Here is a 19,724-nt window from a genome sequence, read left to right as displayed (position 1 = left end):
GTGAATAGCAAAGCCAGTCAGTCTTGGGGACAGTCTTCTAGAAACATCAGGACCAACAGTGAAATGCAAAGATACAAAACCACTGATTACGGAATGAGAGAATTTCATACTCTAGGTTTTCGGAGCTTAGAGAATCTGAGAGCCATGCAATCCAAAGCCGTTATTTTCTAGTAGAAAGAGCAGGGACAAAGTGAAGGGATTTATCGAGTTGACTCAGCTTGCTAGACACAGTGACACGGGGAACATCTAGGTATTATGACATCCACCCGATGCCATCTCCATTAAATTTCACAGCTTCTCGTAACACACCTATTGTCTGATACTCATGGAAGCGGGGAACACATTCTTTGAAGCCAAATCATGTACAATGGACTGCAACTTAACCATAGAAAGTCAAGCCAGCTTGTTTCAATCTTTGTTAATCCAGCCACAGGCGTTGATAGAACTGAGCGCTCTTGACACCAGGAATATTGGTGCTTTATGGACAATCTTAGGGATTCCCAAGAGGCTTGGTGGTAAAGAATCCAGCCTGCAGTGCAGGAGATGCAGGAGATATGGGTTCAATCCCTGGACTGTGAAGGTCCCCTGGAAAGAGGAAATGATAACCCACTCCAGTATTCTTGAGTATTCTGAGTCTAGAAGATTCCCCTGGATTTAGGGCATGGCAAACAACTCCAGTATTCTTGACTAGAGAATACCATGGACAGAGGAGCCTGGCAGGCTACAGTCCATGGGGTCACAGAGAATCAGACACATCTGAGCACATGTATACACACACCAAGACAACCTCAGCCTGCAGACTGAGGAGGGGGATGGGAGATTACCCAGCATCTGAACTGAGCCTGCTCGGAGTAAAACACTTCCCGACACTGAGCTCATCTTCTGGACCCCCGCCCCACCCTTTCTGCCCATTGCCCTCCAAGTGCCGCCTGTCTCTTGACCAAGGATGCTCCCTGCATCGATCTCATGCATCTGTGGCTTATTTTATCTTCCATCCATGAAGAGCACATCTGTGGACCTTCCTCTGTGAGTCTCCTGTGTCCATGTGCTCTTGGTTCTCTCGGGCACACGTCTCTAGGGGATGAAAACATTCATCCGACGGAAAAGGGGAAAACTGAGAGAGGCCGTGTGACTGCGGAGCACAGGAACAGATGTGGGGACCACAAAGTGAGCAGCGAGTACAGGGGATGATGCTACGGAAACCATGGCCAAATCTCAAAAAAGCATCCTGTTAGAAAGAGAGCCTGTTCTCGAAGCCCGTGTGTGGGATGACGACAAGGCACAGAGTCGGGGGCAGAGGGCGGACCCAGGCTCCCCAGCACTCCGCTGTCCTTTACAAAGAGAAGCTCTTCAGGAAAAGAAGATCAAACGTGCCAGACCTCCTGGCGTGGGAGAATCGCAGCGCCGCTGGGCTGTGAAATATCACTGAATATAAATTAGTCTACGGTGACAGTCTCCTTTTTCTCCTTCCGCACCCCACTCTGTTTTTCATGATTTAAAATAAAACTTCATTAGCGTCTCGACCCAAGGGTTGGCTTTTCCAAAGAGGCAGCAAGCCGGAGCCTTGAACTTGGGTTTTGATCAGTTCAGGAGCCAGATTTCCGCATGCGTGGTTGTTCAAAGGAAGCGACCCGGGAGACGCGGGGTTCCCTTTTCTGCTGGTCCTCTCTATTCAGTCTGGTGCGGATACTGTCTGTGTGTGTGTGTGTCTGTCTGCGCCGAGGGTGGGGAAACCCTGGAGACACTGCTTTCAGCTGTCATAATCACAGCCTTGCTATTTGATCTCCATCCTCACGAAGACACAGTTTTCCAATCTCCCTTCAGTGTGATGTAGTCCTCAGACCCCAAACATTGCATCCACGTCCTGTGCCCGCCTGACCTCTGCACACACTTGTGGGTGCTTTTCTGTGTCTCCCATGCGTCTCCCTGCTGTCTCTCTGCCTTCCTCTAACGGAGTGCCTTTCACTGCATCTTTTATGTCGAGGAAACAGTAGGTCCACAGGCAGGTGTAAGACATCAGGCAGACAGAGATCCCAAGTCACCTTCATCTACCTCCTCCCCCCAAGAGGAACGGAGTTCAGAAGCGCAGTCTGACTCAAACAATCAAAGGAGATGAAAATAATAATAATGTACTCCATGAAGCATGGTCATGCTTCCCCAGGAGGTTTGCTGGTAAAGCATCTGCCTGCCAATGCAGGAGACGCAGGTTCGATCCCTGGGTCAGGAAGATCCCTGGGTCAGGAAGACCCCCTGGAGGAGGAAATGGTAACTTGCTCCAGGATTCTTGCCTGGAGAATCCCATGGACAGAGGAACCTTGTGGGGTTACAGTCCATGGGGTCACAGAGTCAGACACAACTGAGCATGTAGAATGTTGACTTAAAGCATAGTCATAGCCCTTGAAAAGAACTGAAAGTCTTGAAAGTCCTGAGCCAAAACCTGTGAGCTGTCTTGTAGATAATCAAAGTGTCACCAGGGGGAAGAAGTTAACTACATGATGATCGGACTGTAGCCATGACATACAGTACCACAATTCCAAGAAATGGCCTCGAGGAAATGAAAAACAAACTGGCCCTGGAACTGACGATTCAGTTCAGTTCAGTCGCTCAGTCGTGTCCGACTCTTTGCGACCCCATGAATCGCAGCACGCCAGGCCTTCCTGTCCATCACCAACTCCCGGAGTTCACTCAAACTCACGTCCATCGAGGCAGTGACGCCATCCAGCCATCTCATCCTCTGTCATCTCTTTCTCCTCCTGCCCCCAATCCCTCCCAGCATCAGGGACTTCAATGAATCAACTCTTCATATGAGGTGGCCAAAGTACTGGAGTTTCAGCTTTAGCATCATTCCATCCAAAGAAATCCCAGGGCTGATCTCCTTCAGAATGGACTTGTTGGATCTCCTTGCAGTCCAAGGGACTCTCAAGAGTCTTCTCCAACACCACAGTTCAAAAGCATCAATTCTTCAGCACTCAGCTTTCCTTATAGTCTAACTCTGACATCCATACCTGACCACTGGAAAAACCATAGCCTTGACTAGATGGACCTTTGTTGACACAGTAATGTCTCTGCTTTTTAATATGCTGTCTAGGTTGGTCATAACTTTTCTTTCAAGGAGCAAGCGTCTTTTTATTTCATGGCTTCACTCACCATCTGCAGTGATTTTGGAGCCCTCAAAAATAAAGTCTGCTACTCTTTCCATTGTTTCTCCATCTATTCGCCATGAAGTGATGGGACCAGATGCCATGATCTTTGTCTTCTGAATGTTGAGTTTTAAGCCAACTTTTTCATCTCCTCTTTCACTTTCATCAAGAGGCTCTTTAGTTCTTCTTCACTTTCTGCCATAAGGATGGTATCATCTGCATATCTGAGGTTATTGATATTTCTCCCAGCAATCTTGATTCCCAGCATTTCTCATGATGTATTCTGCATATAAGTTAAATAAGTAGGGTGAAGATATACAGCGTTGATGTCCTCCTTTTCCTATTTGGAACCAGTCTGGTGTTCCATGTCCGCTCTGATTAGGTACTTCAGATTGTATGCACACATTTGCCCAGACTCTCGGGGATCCTGATTCCTGTCTGCACTCAGCCTGTAACCCTCCTGCCTGCATGTGAACATTTCTGTATTCTGAAATTCCTTTCAATTAACCAGTCATCTGTTATTTCACTGAGCTGAATTCACTCAGATTAATCAGGACTTCACTGAGCTGACTTCTCTGTGAAGGTGTGGACACTCACTGGGGTTAGGAGTCCTATGTCTCAAGAGTGGATCCTCACACCTCCTTGTCCCAACCCTCCTTCACTGTGACTCAGGCCACCCTATTTTTAAATGATGCTCTGGTCCAGGGCCAGACCTTACCATTTCCTTCTCCAGGGGATCTTCCTGAGCCAAGAATCGAACCCCGGTCTCCCGCATTGCAGGCAGTTGCTTTACCATCTGAGCCACCAGGGAAGCCCTGAAATGACAAAAATATAAATGTAAGCAAAATCTGGGGACAACCATTACGAGTTAGTAGAAGAGATTCTGTGCTTTTTTATTTCATTTTGAAGCCCAAAGTTATAACACAGAGAGGCTATACAATGAAAAAAAAATAGAATTTTAGGCTATTTTCTGAGCATGAGGGAAAAAAAAATAGAATTTTAGGCTATTTTCTGAGCATGAGATGGATTCTGCTGACCCAAATGAACACATATGTAGGATTTGGTCTGCTTGCCCAGCAGGAAATTTCCTGAACCTGCCAGAAGGATAATAAGAAATAGTAAGGGAGCTAGCTTCCCGGGTGAACGTGGTCTCAAGTGGTGATAAATTGCGTGGAAGAGGTAGGGAGACGTCTGTGGGGACCAACGGATAGCTTCCTCTCCAGATGATAGATTAGAGTTCTCCCTTAAGAACTTCTTTTGCTCAGGACGGAGTTGTGGGGGGGGGAGGGAGGTGCCAGGAAAAAATCCCAACCAGACTTGGGAGCCTGGAGAGAGAACCATATCCTACCAGGGGTGTAACACCGGTAGGAGGTTACATATAAAAGTGTTAGTTGCTCAGTTCTGTCCGACTCTGCAACCCCATGAACTGTAGCCCACCAGGCTCCTCTGTCCATAGGATCCTCCAGGCAAGAATACTGGAGTGGGTTGACATTTCCTCCTCGAGGGGATCTTCCCCACCCAGAGATCGAACCTGGGTCTCCCGCACTGGAGACCGATTCTTTACCATCTGAGCCACCATGAATATATACATGAAAGTGAAAGTCACTCAGTTGTGTCTGACTCTCTGGGACCCCATGGACTATATATACAGTCCAAGGAATTCTCCAGGCCAGAACACTGGAGCGGGTAGCCTTTCCCTTCTCCAGGGGATCTTCCTAACCCACGATCGAACCCAGGTTTCCCACATTGCAGGGAGATTCTTTGCCAGCTGAGCCACCAGGGAAGCCCATGAATATATATATATATATATATATATATATATATGAAAATCACTGCAGATGGTGATTGCAGTCATGAAATTAAAAGACGCTTACTCCTTGGAAGGAAAGTTATGACCAACCTAGACAGCATATTAAAAAGCAGAGCCATTACTTTGCCAACAAGGGTCCATCTGGTCAAGGCTATGGTTTTTCCAGTGGTCATGTATGGATGTGAGAGTTGGACTATAAAGAAAGCTGAGCGCCAAACAATTGATGCTTTTGGACTGTGGTGTTGGAGAAGACTCTTGAGAGTCCCTTGGACTGCAAGGAGATCCAACCACTACATTCTAAAGGAGATCAGTCCTGGATGTTCATTGGAAGGATTGATGTTGAAGCTGAAACTCCAATACTTTGGCTACCTGATGCAAAGAGCTGACTCATTTGAAAAGACCCCAATGCTGGGAAAGATTGAAGGCAGGGGGAGAAGGGGACGATAGAGGATGAGACGGTTGGATGATGTCACCGACTCAATGGACATGGGTTTGGGTGGACTCTGGGAGTTGGTGATGGACAGGGAGGCCTGGTGTGCTGTGGTTCATGGGGTCGCAAAGAGTTGGACATGACTGAGTGACTGAACTGAACTGAGTGGTCACATTAATGGTCACCTCTCTGACGGTTCCCTGTTGAAGACAGTCATGGCAACCACGTCCTGGTCAAACAGCTTGAGGTGCCTTTCCAGGAGCCAAGGTGGGGGAGATGAAAGATTGTGGTCCCACCCTGCCCCACACTCCTGCATTAGTGTGATGTACTGAGGTGACATGAAATGGGCGGCTGGGTGTGCGTGGGTGTGTGTCTGTGTGCTAGGCATGGGTACAGGTCAGGACAGGGTGGGAAGCTGCTGGACTAGCTGCCCTGGAAGGAGGGAAGACTGAAGGCAGAGATTCCATTTACAGAGAAATATTTTCCACGGTCATCAAATAGGTGTTAAAGCGAGAAAAGCAACTCGACCAGGCAGTGTTACGCTTTTATGAGTTAAACAAAACTCTGTACCAAGCAGGATTCCCTGGTGGCTCAGACATTACAGAATCTGCCTGCAATGCAGGAGACCCAGGTTCAACCCATGGACCAGGAAGATTCCCCTGGAGAAGGGAATGGTAACCCACACTGGTATTCTCACCTGGAGAATTCCATGGACAGAGGACCTTGGTGAGCTACAGTCTATGCGGTCAAAAAGAGCTACATGATTGAGCAGCTAACACTTTTACTGTCTTTCATATGGATCAAGTAGCCTAAATTCCTAAGAATATTTCTCAAATGGAAAAAAAAAATGCTGATAGGCAGAATCAGTAATAGTCTCTGTGAAAGTCACTCACTCGTGTCTGACTCTCTGCGACCCCATGGACTATATACACCATGAAATTGGCCAGGCCAGAATACTGGAGTGGGTAGCGGTTCCCATCTCCAGGGGGATCTTCCCAACCCAGGGATCAAACCCAGGTCTCCCGCATGGCAGGCAGATTCTTTACCAGGTGACTCACAAGGGAAGCCCAAGAATACTGGAGTCGGTAGCCCATCCCTTCTCCAGGGGATCTTCCAGACCCAGGAATCATACCGGGGTTGTCTGCATTGCAGGTGGATTCTTTACCAACTGAGCTATCAGGGAAGCCCAAACAAATAACATATATGAGACACAAATGATCTCTTTTTTCCTATTTTTTCTAAACTTTTTATGTTGTATTCGGGTATAGCCCATTAACAATCCTGTGATGGTTTCAGGTGGACACTGAAGGGACTCAGCCATACATATACATGTATCCCTTCTCCCCCAAACTCCATCCCATCCAGGCTGGCTTGTAACATCGAGCAGAGTTCCCTGTGCTGGACAGCAGGTCCTTGCGGGTTCTCCATGTTAAATACAGCTGTGTGTCCATGTCCATCCCAGACTCCCTGACTATCCCTTCCCCGATCCTTCGCCCTGGTGACCATAAGGTTCTTACAGAGGATTGTCACTCAGTGTGACAATCTCTAGGTCCGTCTGTGTTGCTGCAAATGGTGTCATTTTATCTGTTTTAATGACTGAGTAGGTTGAGAAATATCATATGACATTCCTTATCTATGGAATCTAAATAGAAATTATACAGATGAATTTGCAAAACAGGAACAGACTGTCAGAGAATGAACTCATTGTTGCCAGGGGGAAGGACGGGGAGAAGGGATAGTTAGGGAGTTTGGGATGGACATGGACACACGGCTATATTTAACATGGAGAACCCACAAGGACCTGCTAGATAGCACAGGGAACTCTGCTCAATACTCTGTAATAACCTTATGGTCACCAGGGGAAAGATGGGGGAAGGGATAGTCAGGGAACTTGGGATGGACATGCACACACTGCTGTATGTAACATGGAGAACCAGCAAGGACCTGCTGGACAGCACAGGGAACTCTGCTCAATACTCTGTAATAACCTTATGGTCACCAGGGGGAAGGATGGGGGAAGGGACAGTTAGGGAGTTTGGGATGGACATGGACACACTGCTGTATTTAACATGGAGAACCCACAGGACCTGCTGGACAGCATAGGGACCTCTGCTCAATGTCATGTGGCAGCCTGGATGGGAGGGGAGTTTGGGGGACAACGGATATGTATGGCTGAGACCCTTCTTTGCTCACCTGAATCTGTCACAACATTGTTAACTAGCTATACTCCAATACCAAATGTTTTTTAGGTGTTAAAAAATAAAATCATAAAAATTTTAAAAGACATATATTTTTTTGGTACCAGGTAGGCTTGGCAGACTGAGAAAGAGAGATTTTTAAACCAAGAGCCTGGATCCTGCTTTCTCTCTCCCCAGATAATCTTTATTTAGATGCTGACTTTTTAGGTTATGTTTAAGCAAAGAATGTCTGAATGGAAAGATGCTCCTCACAGATATTTTCCAGGATAGATTGGACCATGAGTTTGTGATTTTGAGAAGAACACCCAGTATGGGTGTAGCTAGTCACTGGGAAGTCTTCAGGCAACACGCCAGTCACCTACATTCTTAGAGAATGGAGGTCTCTTTTGGGGCAACAGAAAAAGAGCTCGGAGAAGGCGGTTGTGCTCTTAAGCCAGAAAATAAAGGGGGTGTTTTAAGGACAGCCTTGGCTACTAGCTTCTTCAAAAGGTTTAAAAGAATAATAGAGGTCTGTTTGCTGAGCTGAAAGGGAAAAAGGGAAACCTCCCTATACTTTGATAAATGTGGAGACAGACCTGTTTTAGGAAGATGGCCCCAGAACATGAAAATACTCACTGCTACCCAGAAGAGTTTGGGGGAAAAAAAAAAAAAAAAACTAAAGAAAAATAAAACATAAAACTCTGGTCTGGACAGACTTACTTCTCTGAAAATAAATGGAACTGTGGCAACGGGACCAGGCCATGATGAGGGTGTGTGTATTTCTGCCCTGGGAACCTCTTCTCCGGTGCCAGTCTCAAGACGGAGGAGGGTCTGGCCGGGGTCTTCAAACTTCATCCAAGTCCCGGGTATCCTGAATCGACAGGTCATCACATGCTTCATCTGACACCGAGACAGCTGCCTGGCCTGCAGAAGGCATGGGTATCACATGGACACTCAGGGTGCACAGGCTGCCAGGATCTCATGATTTTAAGTGCAATCGGATGCTTGTCACTGTGGCCAGCCAGCATGGTGAGAATGATGAGCCAACGGTGTCCTGGATGTGAGGGGAAGCATGGAAGCAGTGAAGTCCAGCAAGAGAGGAAACAGAGACAGAAACACACTCCATCTCCTGATGGTAGTTGCTACGTGACCACAAACCTGTTAAACTTGGACACAGTTGCATCTCGCTGTTCAGTGACCTGACCTCAGCAGAACAAATACTAACATGTGAAACCGATTTGAAAAACTTAACACAAGAAAGCTACTTAGGGACAAAAACACGTGTAACAAAATTCTATCAAACAGATAATAAAAAGGGCAAAGGTTCAATATAGTGGCTGCTGCTGGGAACAGAAAAAGATGATAAAAGAGGAATAAGGAGGTTGATTCAGCTTCATAGGCATTTGGAAGGGCCCACAGAGTTCATTTCATTCTTATGTTTCATTCTTTATAAATATATATATGACAATATGCTGTCTGGATAAATAAAACACTGCATAATAAATCTTGCTTATGAAAACAAACTCTTGGTGTTTGGGTTAGAATGTTGTAAGTGGTGGCATTCCAAGTACTTTCTTTTACCCCCTCATCTCTGTATTGTGGGAATCACTGTGGTGGGCAGGAATGTGAGGGTCTCATCTGACAGGACGAGCTTGTCCACAAAACCAGCTGGAAGATTCTGAAGACACAGTAAGTTTTCAGGGCAAGTCAATAGGGATTTTTAAAGTGAAGGGAGCTATGCAATCTGATTTATGTTTTTATAGACAACTAGGGACATGGAAGAAAGCTGAGCACTGAAGAATTGATGCCTTTGAACTGTGGTGTTGGAGAGACTCTTGAGAGTCCCTCAGACTGCAAGGAGACCAAACCAGTCAATCCTGAAGGAAATCAGTCCTGAATATTCATTGGAAGGACTGATGCTGAAGCTGAAACTCCAATACTTTGGCCACCTGATGTGAAGAACTGACTCGTTAGAAAAGAGCCAAAGATTGAAGGCAGGAGGAGAAGGGGATGACAGAGGATGAGATGGTTGGATGGCATCACTGACTCGATGCACATGAATTTGAGTGAACTCCAGGAGTTGGTGATGGGCAGGGAAGCCTGGCATACTGCAGCCCATGGGGTCGCAAAGAGTGTTGGACCTGACCGAGCGACTGAACAATGACAACAAGGGATGTGGAGGGCTTCCCTGGTGGCTCAGTGGTAAACAGTCTACCTGCCAATACAGGAGAAATGGATTCAATCCTTGGATGGGGAAGACCCCCTGGAGAAGGGCATGGCAACCCACTCCAGTATTCTTGCATGGAGAATCCCATGGACAGAGGAGCCAGGTGGGCTACAGTCCATGGGGTCACAAAGAGTCGGACACAACTTAGTCGCCAAACAACAATAAACCGCCAGGGACATAGAGGACATTTAAATGGACACCAGTAACTGAAGGTGCCAATGGGAGAAGCTTCTATGCTGCATGGTTCCAGTCGCAGGATATTTTGGAAAAGACAAAACTATGGAGATGGTAACAGAATCAGTGATTGGCACTGATTAAGGCGGGGTGGGGAGTGAAGGATGAAAAAGTAAAGTACAGAGGATGTTTAGGGGCAGTGAAAATACCCCATGATATTGCACAAAAGGATTGCTGTCATTGTTGTAGTTCAGTCAGTCATGTCCAACTCCTTGCAACCCCATGGACTGCAGCCCACCAGGCTCCTCTGTCCATGGGATTTCCCAGGCAAGAATACTGCAGTGGGTTGCCGTCTCCTTTTCTGCGGGACTCTTCAGTGAACAAAGAACAATACATGTTGCTATACATTTGTTGGTTCTTGTAGAATATACAAAACCAAGTGTGGACCCTATGGTAAACTATGGACTTTGGGTGACTGTGATGTGTCAATGTAGGGTCTTCCCTGGTGGAAAAAATAAAAGTACCATTTTGATGATCAGTGCTGATCCAGAGGAGGCCATGGATGTTTGGGGTTGGGGCATGGATAGGTAGGAAACCTCTGTTCCAGCCTCTCAATCTTCTTGAAAAGCTTTTCCTAAACACAGTCGTTAAATAAATATCAGCAGGGCTGCTGCACAGTGAATGAGAACAGGGGAAGCAGAGAAACTGTTGAGTTGTCCACTGCAGGGTGCCTTGGGCTAGTTGGTAAAGATGAAGTTGGATAGGAGCGTTGCTGCTGCTGCTGCTGCTGCTGCTGCTGCTGCTGCGTCGCTTCAGTCGTGTCCGACTCTGTCCGACCCCATAGACGGCAGTCCACCAGGTCCCCCGTCCCTGGGATTCTCCAGGCAAGAACACTGGAGTGGGTTGCCATTTCCTTCTCCAATGCATGAAAGTGAAAAGGGAAAGTGAAGTCGCTCAGTCGTGTCCGACTCCTAGCGACCCCATGGACTGCAGCCCACCAGGCTCTTCCGTCCATGGGATTTTCCAGGCAAGAGTACTGGAGTGGGGTGCCATTGCTTTCTCCAATAGAAGCGTTAGGTAGCTAGAAAAGGAAAAAGAAATCTGAGATGACGGTGACCAGCAGAACCACAAAGAAGGGCAAACAAAGCAAGGAGAAAGCCCTCCAACAATGGAACCTGCAGCCCGGGTGAAGACCTCGGAGGGAAAACATGCCCGACACGCCCCCTTCCCTGACTGGCCTTGAGGGTATGCCTTATTTGCATTCCCTTCCCTGATTGGTCAAGGGTGCACAGCCCTCTTCCCTGCTTGGCCTTGAACATAAGACTTATTTGCATTCCTTTCCCTGATTGGTCAAGTGTACACGCCCCCTTCCCTGACTGGCCTTGAGGGTATGCCTTATTTGCATTCCTTCCCTGGTTGGTCAAGGGTACAAGCCCCCTTCCCTGACTGGCCTTGAGCATATGCCTTATTTGCATTCCCTTCCTTGGTTGGTCGAGGGTCCAAGCCCTGTTTTGCATGGGGCAGAACTGATTAGGCTTACTTAGGAGAGGGAACAAAGGACATAAATAGTGAAACATAAGATGGGGGAGGTTGGTCCTCTCTCATGGTTCAGGAGAGTGCAGTTTGCTACTTGCTTAATAAACCCTGCCTGCTTGAACTGTCCTTGTCTGGCATTTCAATTGCTGCAACAAGACAAGAACTGAAGGAGAAAAGCTGACCGGAGAGAAGGATGTGGCTTTGCTCTGCCCGATGTCACGTGGCAACCTTTATAGGAGAGGAGTTTGGGGGAGAATGGATACATGTATATGTATGGCTGGATCCCTTCGCTGTCCTCCTGAAACACAACACTGTTAATCAGCTATACTTTGATATAAAATAAAAAAAAATTTTTTTAAAGGACATGGCTTTGAAAGATGCTCTAGAGTTCTTGCTGACAGAATCTGTTGATGAAAGGATATAATTTCAGAACACCTCTTACACACTGCACCCCTATTAAGCTTCTACACAACGCTTTTGTTAGAACCTACTCGGCCAGCTCGCTGGGGTCATTCTCTGAATTCACAGTCATTTTTGTCTTATAACTGCTATGGGACTGAGAGGCCAGGCTTGACAGCTAAAAGGCAGAAATAATCACCAAGTGCCAGCTGCTAATTTCTTTTGGACATTAATCTTCTGTGGGTCCCAGACCAGGGGCAGGCAACTCAGGGCATTGTAGGAAATTCCCACAGGGAATTATACCACCCACTCTTACATTCTCCTCTGAAGGCATGTGAATGATGAGAGAGTCCCCTCACTCCAAAATAATTCATTCAGAACTTTTATCTACAGAGACCACACTGCCTTGCCCAACAGCAGAAGAATAATACTGAAATCTGAACTTGGCATGTCATAGATGTTCATCTAGTTATAAAAATACACCTTTTAAACTTTCACTGGTTAACAAAGCATTTTGAAAGGGTGGAATGATTACCAGAAAAGAAAAATGAGCACGCCCACAGCTGGCCATAACACTCAATTTTCCCACATTCACTAATCCCACAGGTCACCTCCATCTGCAGGTTTGAGAAGCCTGTGCTTTTTGAACACCAGGCAAGGTTGTCATTTACTGAGGTCCACCCTCCAACCGTCTCTTCCAGATGTTCAAGTTCATCCCGCGTTGGAACATGCCATTTCCCCTGTTACAGTCCGTTTTCTCCATCTTGGCTTAGTGATCAATGTTTCAGGAATCCAGATGGAACTTTTTTTTTTTAGGAAATTACTCCTTTTAATTCTGTTAGTGAGGACCTTCCTGTTTTGTTTCGTTACAAGAGCATTTCAGTTTTAAATCGAGGCATGGAGCCCGGAGAACAAACAATCAGAACACGAATGTCTATGCATAAGCCAAGGTCAAAATTATTGCATGATCCTCACGCCGTTAAGTGAAGAAAAGGCAGGTGTGTGACTTGAAATGAATTCAACTTCTCACCCCCTTAGCAGTTGCACTTTACTGTCAGGGTTACTAGTTACAGAGTTAGGAGGAATTTGAATGCAGGGGATCCAATAATAAACTATCTAAATGAACAGAGAAGAACTTCTACTCACTGCAGCTTGATGAAGACAACAGAAAAACACAACCCCATTTGAATTTCATCCTCACCAATCAGTGATGCTGAACCAAAGCATGGGGGGAGTGGAGTGTACCAATGAACCAGAGTAGATAATTACAAGCCAACAAAACCCCAAAGCCCACCAGGGAATGACAAATGAGCAATTTTCTAACTTCCATTGGCCTTTCAGATGTTGATGGTTAGCTGAAACACCCCACAGTAAAGAAGGACATTCCTCAAAATACAAGTATTCTCTGGAGCCTCAGCAGGGGCCGGGAGGAAACCGAGGCTTTGTCTCACTTTTATCTCATGTCCTCAACAAGCCAGGCTGCCAGGGGCCTGACTTTGAACATCCTTAAAAATCTCTGAGATTTCTCTCATAACTTCCACTCCTTGTAGAAAGGACGGTTCCAATGCCATGCAGAGGAATACTCTTACCGCACTGTGAAATCATCTATTCAACTGTTTACAGACTGAGGCATAGTTTGACTTAGAGTGAATTGTACAACCCATAAGAATACAGGGGTTTCCTTGGTGGCTCAGATGGTAAAGAATCTGCCTGCAACGCAGGAGATCCAAGTTCGATCCCTGGGTCGGGAAGGTCCCCTGGAGAAGGGAATGGCAACGCTCTCCAGTATTCTTGCCTGGAGAATCCCATGGACATTGGAGTCGCCACAGAGGTCTGGCTGGGCTACAGACCTTGGGGTCGCAAAGAGTCAGACACAACTGAGCGAGTAACAGTTTCACGCTTTTAAGAATACAGCTCTACGATCTTCATCTGCACAAATATGAGATAGATTACAATTCAGAATGGTCTCTTCATCTTGACAAATTTCCCTCTCCTGACATACATAAGTGTATCCAAGATAACCTCGAGTCTCAGCTTCATCATCAGGGGTTAGTTTAGACTTGTTTTAAATTTTGCACAAACATTTCCAAAGCACAGTAACCCATGTATAGCCAGACATGTAAAAATATTCCTGCATGTAAACATCTGGATTTATATTAGCCCACACACGAATGTATGCATATGCCTCCCACCTAATCCATGACCACATGGACCCATGTACCTCCTGACTGGCACTTGGCAACCGTCCCTGCAGACACTGAGAAATCCGGCCCCTACCACCCACTTACCCATTTGTTGTTATTTAGTCGCTCATGTCTGACTCTGTGCGACCCCAAGGACTGTAGCGCTCCAGGCTCCTCTGCCTGTGGGCTTCTCCAGGCAAGAATACTGGAGTGGGTTGCATTTCCTCCTCCAGGGGCAAGATCTTCCCGACCCAGGAATTGAACTCACATCTCCAACGTCTCCTGCATTGGCAGGCGGATTCTTTACCACTGAGCCACCAGGGGAGCCCCACGACCTCTATAGTTACTGTTGACGTCCAGTATACATGTGCTGCCTGATCACCGCAACAGACCATTCACCACTCACAGTGTGGGCTAGACCTTGAGCAGCCTGTGCCCACGCAGCTGCTTCTGCCTTTATTCACAGAGTCTCTGCTCTTTCCCGAGGTTACTGACCTCAGCTCTTTCCCTCTGCACCTCCTTCACCCAGGTATTTTGTGCACGGTGTTTGCAACCCAGACTCTTTCACCACACTCTGCATTCTATCCCCAATCCTCTAACTTAGGTGACTCCGAAAAGTAATGCCCACGTTTGTTATCTGTGCTGTAAACTTTGAGAGATTTTGCAAATTCCTTGTGCTATGTATCATATGAGGCTCTTCCACCTCATGTAAAGGGCTTGAAAGTCAAAAGTCGCTCAGTCGTGTCCAACATTTTGCGACGTCTTTTGGAATTCTCTAGACCAGAATACTGGAGTGGGTAGCCATTCCCTTCTCCAGGGGATCTTCCCAACTCAGGGATCAAACCCAGGTCCCCCGCATTTCAGGCAGATTCTTTACCAGCTGAGCCACCAGGGAAGCCCAAGAATATTGGAGTGGGTAGCCTATCCCTTCTCCAGGGCATCTTCCTGACCCAGGAATCGAACCGGGGTTGCCTGCATTACAGGTGGATTCTTTACCAACTGAGCCATCAGGGAAGCCCCGTAAAAGGCTTGGACATCACCTAACTAATCAGTCTGCACCCTCCAGCCCAATCTGTAGAGCACAAATGTTCGACCACCTCTAACCATCCGTTCTCCAGAATGCCACACAAATGGAATCACACACAGAATGGATTCTGTGAAGACTGGCTCCCGCACTCAGCAATATGCATTTAAGATTTCTCCACTTCTTCTGTGATCTGCTCACTTACTCTGTTTTCATGTTACTGAATCATATTCCAACCAGTCCATCCTAAAGGAAATCAGTCCTGAATATTCATTGGAAGGACTGATGCTGAAGCTGAAACTCCAATACTTTGGCCACCTGATTCAAATAACTATTTGAAAAGAGCCCAATGCTGGGAAAGATTGAAGGCAGAAGAAGAAGGGGATGAGAGGATGAGACGGTTGGATGGCATCACTGACTCAATGGACATGAGTTTGAGTAAGTTCTGGGAGTTGGTGATGGACAGGGAGGCCTGGCGTGCTGCAGTCCATGGGGTTGCAAAGAGTTGGACACGACTGAGCGACTGAACTAAACTGAACTGAATTACATCCCATGCTCCACCAGAGTTTCCTCATCTACGAAATGACATCTTGATCATTTCCAGCTGTGGGTGAATTCAAAGTAAAGCTGATACACATGTTTGTGTGCAAGTCTGTGTGTGTGTGGACATTTTCAGGTCAGTGGGGCACATATTCAGGAGCTTGACTGCTGGACTGTACTGGTGGCCAACGTTTAGCTTTCTCAGAAACTGCCCAAGTGTGTTTCAAAGTGCGTTTTGCATCTCCTCCCCGTCAATGAATGAAATTTCCTATTTCTCTACATAGTCTCCAGCAACTGGTGGTGGTGTTTTCTTTTGGTGGGGGGCAGAATTTATTCTGTTTTGTTTTAACTATTCTAATGGTGTGGAAATAACTCATAATTTTAATTTTTAATTCCCTTTAAAAAATACATTTAATATTCTTTTAAATGCTTATCTGGCAGCTATATATTATTTTGTTGATAAGCCTGTTCAGTTTTTTTCTTTTCTTTCTGATTTTGACCTGAGTTGTTTGTGCTGTTGTTGACTTCTACGAGTTCTTTGTATATTTGGACACAACTCCTTCATATGTGTTTTGTAAATACTTCCTTCTGGTCTCTGTCATATATTTTCGATTCTTCTAATAGTGCAGTTCCTTATTTTAAGGAACTCTTATTTTCTTTCTTTGATGGGTCATTCTTTTTTGGGTGTATGTAGAAATTGGTTGCCAAGCCAGAGGTTATCTAGATTTTTATTGTATGTGATTTTCTAGCACGGTTAAAGTTTTGCATTTTGCATTTAGGTCCAAGGCTCCATTCTGAGATGGTTTTGGAAGGGGTCGCTTGTCAAAGGCCGAGAGACCAAGTTCCGCTTTGTTGTATATGCTTAGTCCCCCATTCGTGTCTGACTCTTTCTGACCCCATGGACTGTAGCCCACCAGGCTCCTCTGTCCAAGGGATTCTCCAGACAAGAATACTGGAGTGGGTTGCCATGCCCTCCTCCAGGGGATCTTCCCAATCCAGCTCTTCCACATTGCAGGCGGATTCTTTACTGTATGAGCCACAGAGGATGAGATGGTTGGATGGCATCACCGCCTCAATGGACATGATTTGAGTCAACTCCGGGAGTCAGTGATGGACAGGGAGGCCTGCAGTCCACGGGGTCACAAAGAGTCGGACACGGCTGAGCGACTGAACTGAACTGAACAGACATACAACTTTACAATCAGACTAAAAAACATGGCAATGTAGACTTTAGAAGGGTAAATTATTTCTCCTGTTTCCCCAGCCATAAAAAAAGAACGAAATAATCCCATTTGCAGCAACATGGATGGATCCAGAGATTGTCATACTGAGCGAAATCAAAGACAAACATCAGATGATATCACATGGACGTGGACTCTTAAAAAAGGCTACAAAAGAACTCATTAACTAAACAGAAATAGAGTCACAGACACAGGAAACAAACGTAGGGTTTCCAGGGATAAAGAGCAGAGGGATAAACTGGGACAGTGGGATTGACAGTGAAAGTGAAAGTCGCTCAGTTGTGTCTGATTCTCTGTGACCCCATGGACCATAGCCCACCAGTCTCCTCTGTCCATGGGATTCTCCAGGCAAGAATACTGGAGTGGGCTGCCATGCCCTCCTCCAGGGGATCTTCCCAACCCAGATCCTCTTCCCATTTAGGTTATTATAGAATATTGGGCAGAGCTCCTTGTGCTGTACAGTAGCTCCAGTCCACTGGGTTTTTCATTATACGTTTCCCATGGTATCTCAAGGTCGCATCTGGAAAAGTCAGAGTTCTAAAACGGTTGACGATTTCATAGCAGCATCCTGAAACTGCCGCTCCAGCGCCCATTTGCATCAATAAAATCGTCCCGTCACCCTCTCCACGGCCGCTCCACCACAGCGATCCCAGTCGCTGTCACGCGGGCAGACCTGACCCTGTGTGCCTTTGGCCACTCCCTTCTCCTCTGGCCTTCCTGGCTCCGTCGCCAGGAGGATGAAGAGAACTGAACAGGTCTACAAGCGCAGCACATCTCGATAAACTTCAAACGAAGTTTGAACACAGGGTCAGGTCTGCCCGCGTGACAGCGACTGGGATCGCTGTGGTGGAGCAGCCATGGAGAGGGTGACAGGACGATTTTATTGATGTAAATGGGCACTGGAGCAGCAGTTTCAGGATGCTGCTATGAAATCATCAACTGATTTAGAACTCTGACTTTTCCAGATGCGACCTTGAGATATCATGGTCGTTTGGTCCAGATTCTTGCATTATGCGAAATGGAACACTGGGTTCTGTTTTGCATGCTCCAACCCAGAGGTTCCTTCAGTTGCTTCTCTACTTGCATTTTCTGTTCCTCTTAGTCCGATGAGTTCTGCACAGGCCTCAGAGAACAGCCGTGTGTCCTAGCGTGGGTTTCAACATCTCCAGGCTTTGCAAAAGTCTCGACAGAATTCATATATATATATAAAACAGGTCAAGTCCGAGTTCTTCCAGTTTCAGTCAAGTTGGGACAAGGTCTCTTCCACGGCTTTTCTATTCAACAAGGGGCTTCCTTCTTGCTCAAGAGTCACAGATGATGCGGAACCAGCAGTAGCAGATGCTTTTAGTTTGGGGTAAAAGATAAGTGAGTGGTCAGAGATTCTGGGGTGTTTGTTGGCATGAACAGAGGTGGAGTGTAGAAAGATAAGAAACAGGGGGTAAGGGTAGTGTTTGCATTTTGGGGCTCAAAGCAATCTCTTTCACAAGATGAAGTTCAAGAGACAACTTCTCTTTACCAACTGATCTTTCATTTTCTAAGACTTGTTTGCCAGACTGGGTGGTGAATCCCAGTGATGAGTGAAGTCACATCACATGGGCTCTATTCCAGGACAGGTTTGCAATGGGAACAGCAATGCCTGGAAAACAGGTGTTATCTAACACTTGATATCAAGATCCCCTGGAGGAAGGCATGGCAACCCACTCGAGTATCCTTGCCTGGAGAATCCCATGGACAGAAAAGTTGGTGGGCTATAGTCCTTAGGGTGAGAAAGAGTTGGATACGACTGAAGCAACTTAGCATATGGCACAACGCTTTATAAGGGGTGATATTAAACATAGATATAATTAAATTTGGGGCTTCCCTGGTGGCTCAGATGGTAAAGAATCTGCCTGCAAAGCAGGAGACCCGAGTTCAATGCCTGGGTCAGGAAGATGCCCTGGAGAAGGGAAAGGCAACCAACTCTAGTATGCTTGCCTGGAGAATCCCATGGACAGAGGAGCCTGGCGGGCTACAGTCCATGGAGGGCGCAAAGAGTCAGACACAGCTGTGCAAACTAACAGTTTCAGTTCTCTTAATTAAATTTGCTGACAAAGCTCTGGGCCAAAAGCCTGCTTTGAAGATGACACGAAACAGCCTTTTGAAAGATGCCACAACCCGCATAATGCTTTGTGGGTTACACGTGATGTTACTGATAGGACATGGATGTGAACACACGTTGGACACACAGCAGTGCAGTCCAATCCCTGCCATTCCTACTTCCTTAAATACGGGCCGTATCCCGACGTGAGGAAACGATGCACTGTGTGGATTTCGACTGCGTGGGAGAAGCCGGGAGATATGACATAGTGGAGATGCTTCACGGACAGTTTCCGGACTGTGCTACACCGCCTCTGACATGGGGAACTCCCCGCCAAAAACACAAGAGTCTAACATCTGCCACCAGATACTGTCTCATTTGCACCGTCCCACTCATCTGACCACACTGAAAGAGATTCTATCCCGCTTCGATCTGCCCCATTCTCAAGCTGAAGTTGAGCGTGGTCAACAGAGAAACAATCAGAGCCTTTAATGAACATGTGAGCAACCAGACATCATGAAGTTGGAAGAAGAGTTGTTTCCAATGATATTAATATAAAAAGAGAGATTGATTTACGAGAAAGTGTATATACATACATACACACACACGTGCATATATATTCAAAAAGTACACTGCACATCTGGTAAAATTTTTTTTTAAAGTTATTCCTCCAATATGTCAGCTGGGAAATAACCATCGTAGGAAATGTCAGTATCTGCCTTGCCAGACCCTTCCTGTGTTCTCAGGAGAGATTTCTCTGCCAGGA

General features: G+C 46.4%; 1 long non-coding RNA gene across 1 annotated transcript in view; it reads right to left on the bottom strand.

The window, feature by feature from the left end:
* Positions 1-19,724, bottom strand: part of LOC132344464 (uncharacterized) — a 248,265-nt gene that overhangs the window by 34,363 nt on the left and 194,178 nt on the right. Inside the window, exons 6-7 of the long non-coding RNA XR_009493650.1 lie at positions 8,278-8,481; positions 3,859-3,955 (exon numbers count right to left, since the gene is read on the bottom strand). This is a non-coding gene — a long non-coding RNA (uncharacterized lncRNA). The remainder of the gene's footprint in view (positions 1-3,858; positions 3,956-8,277; positions 8,482-19,724) is intronic.

This window comes from Bos taurus, chromosome Y (genome assembly GCF_002263795.3).
Source record: "Bos taurus isolate L1 Dominette 01449 registration number 42190680 breed Hereford chromosome Y, ARS-UCD2.0, whole genome shotgun sequence".
Classification (NCBI taxonomy): Eukaryota; Metazoa; Chordata; class Mammalia; order Artiodactyla; family Bovidae; genus Bos; species Bos taurus.
This window is presented reverse-complemented; position numbering and strand designations above follow the sequence as displayed.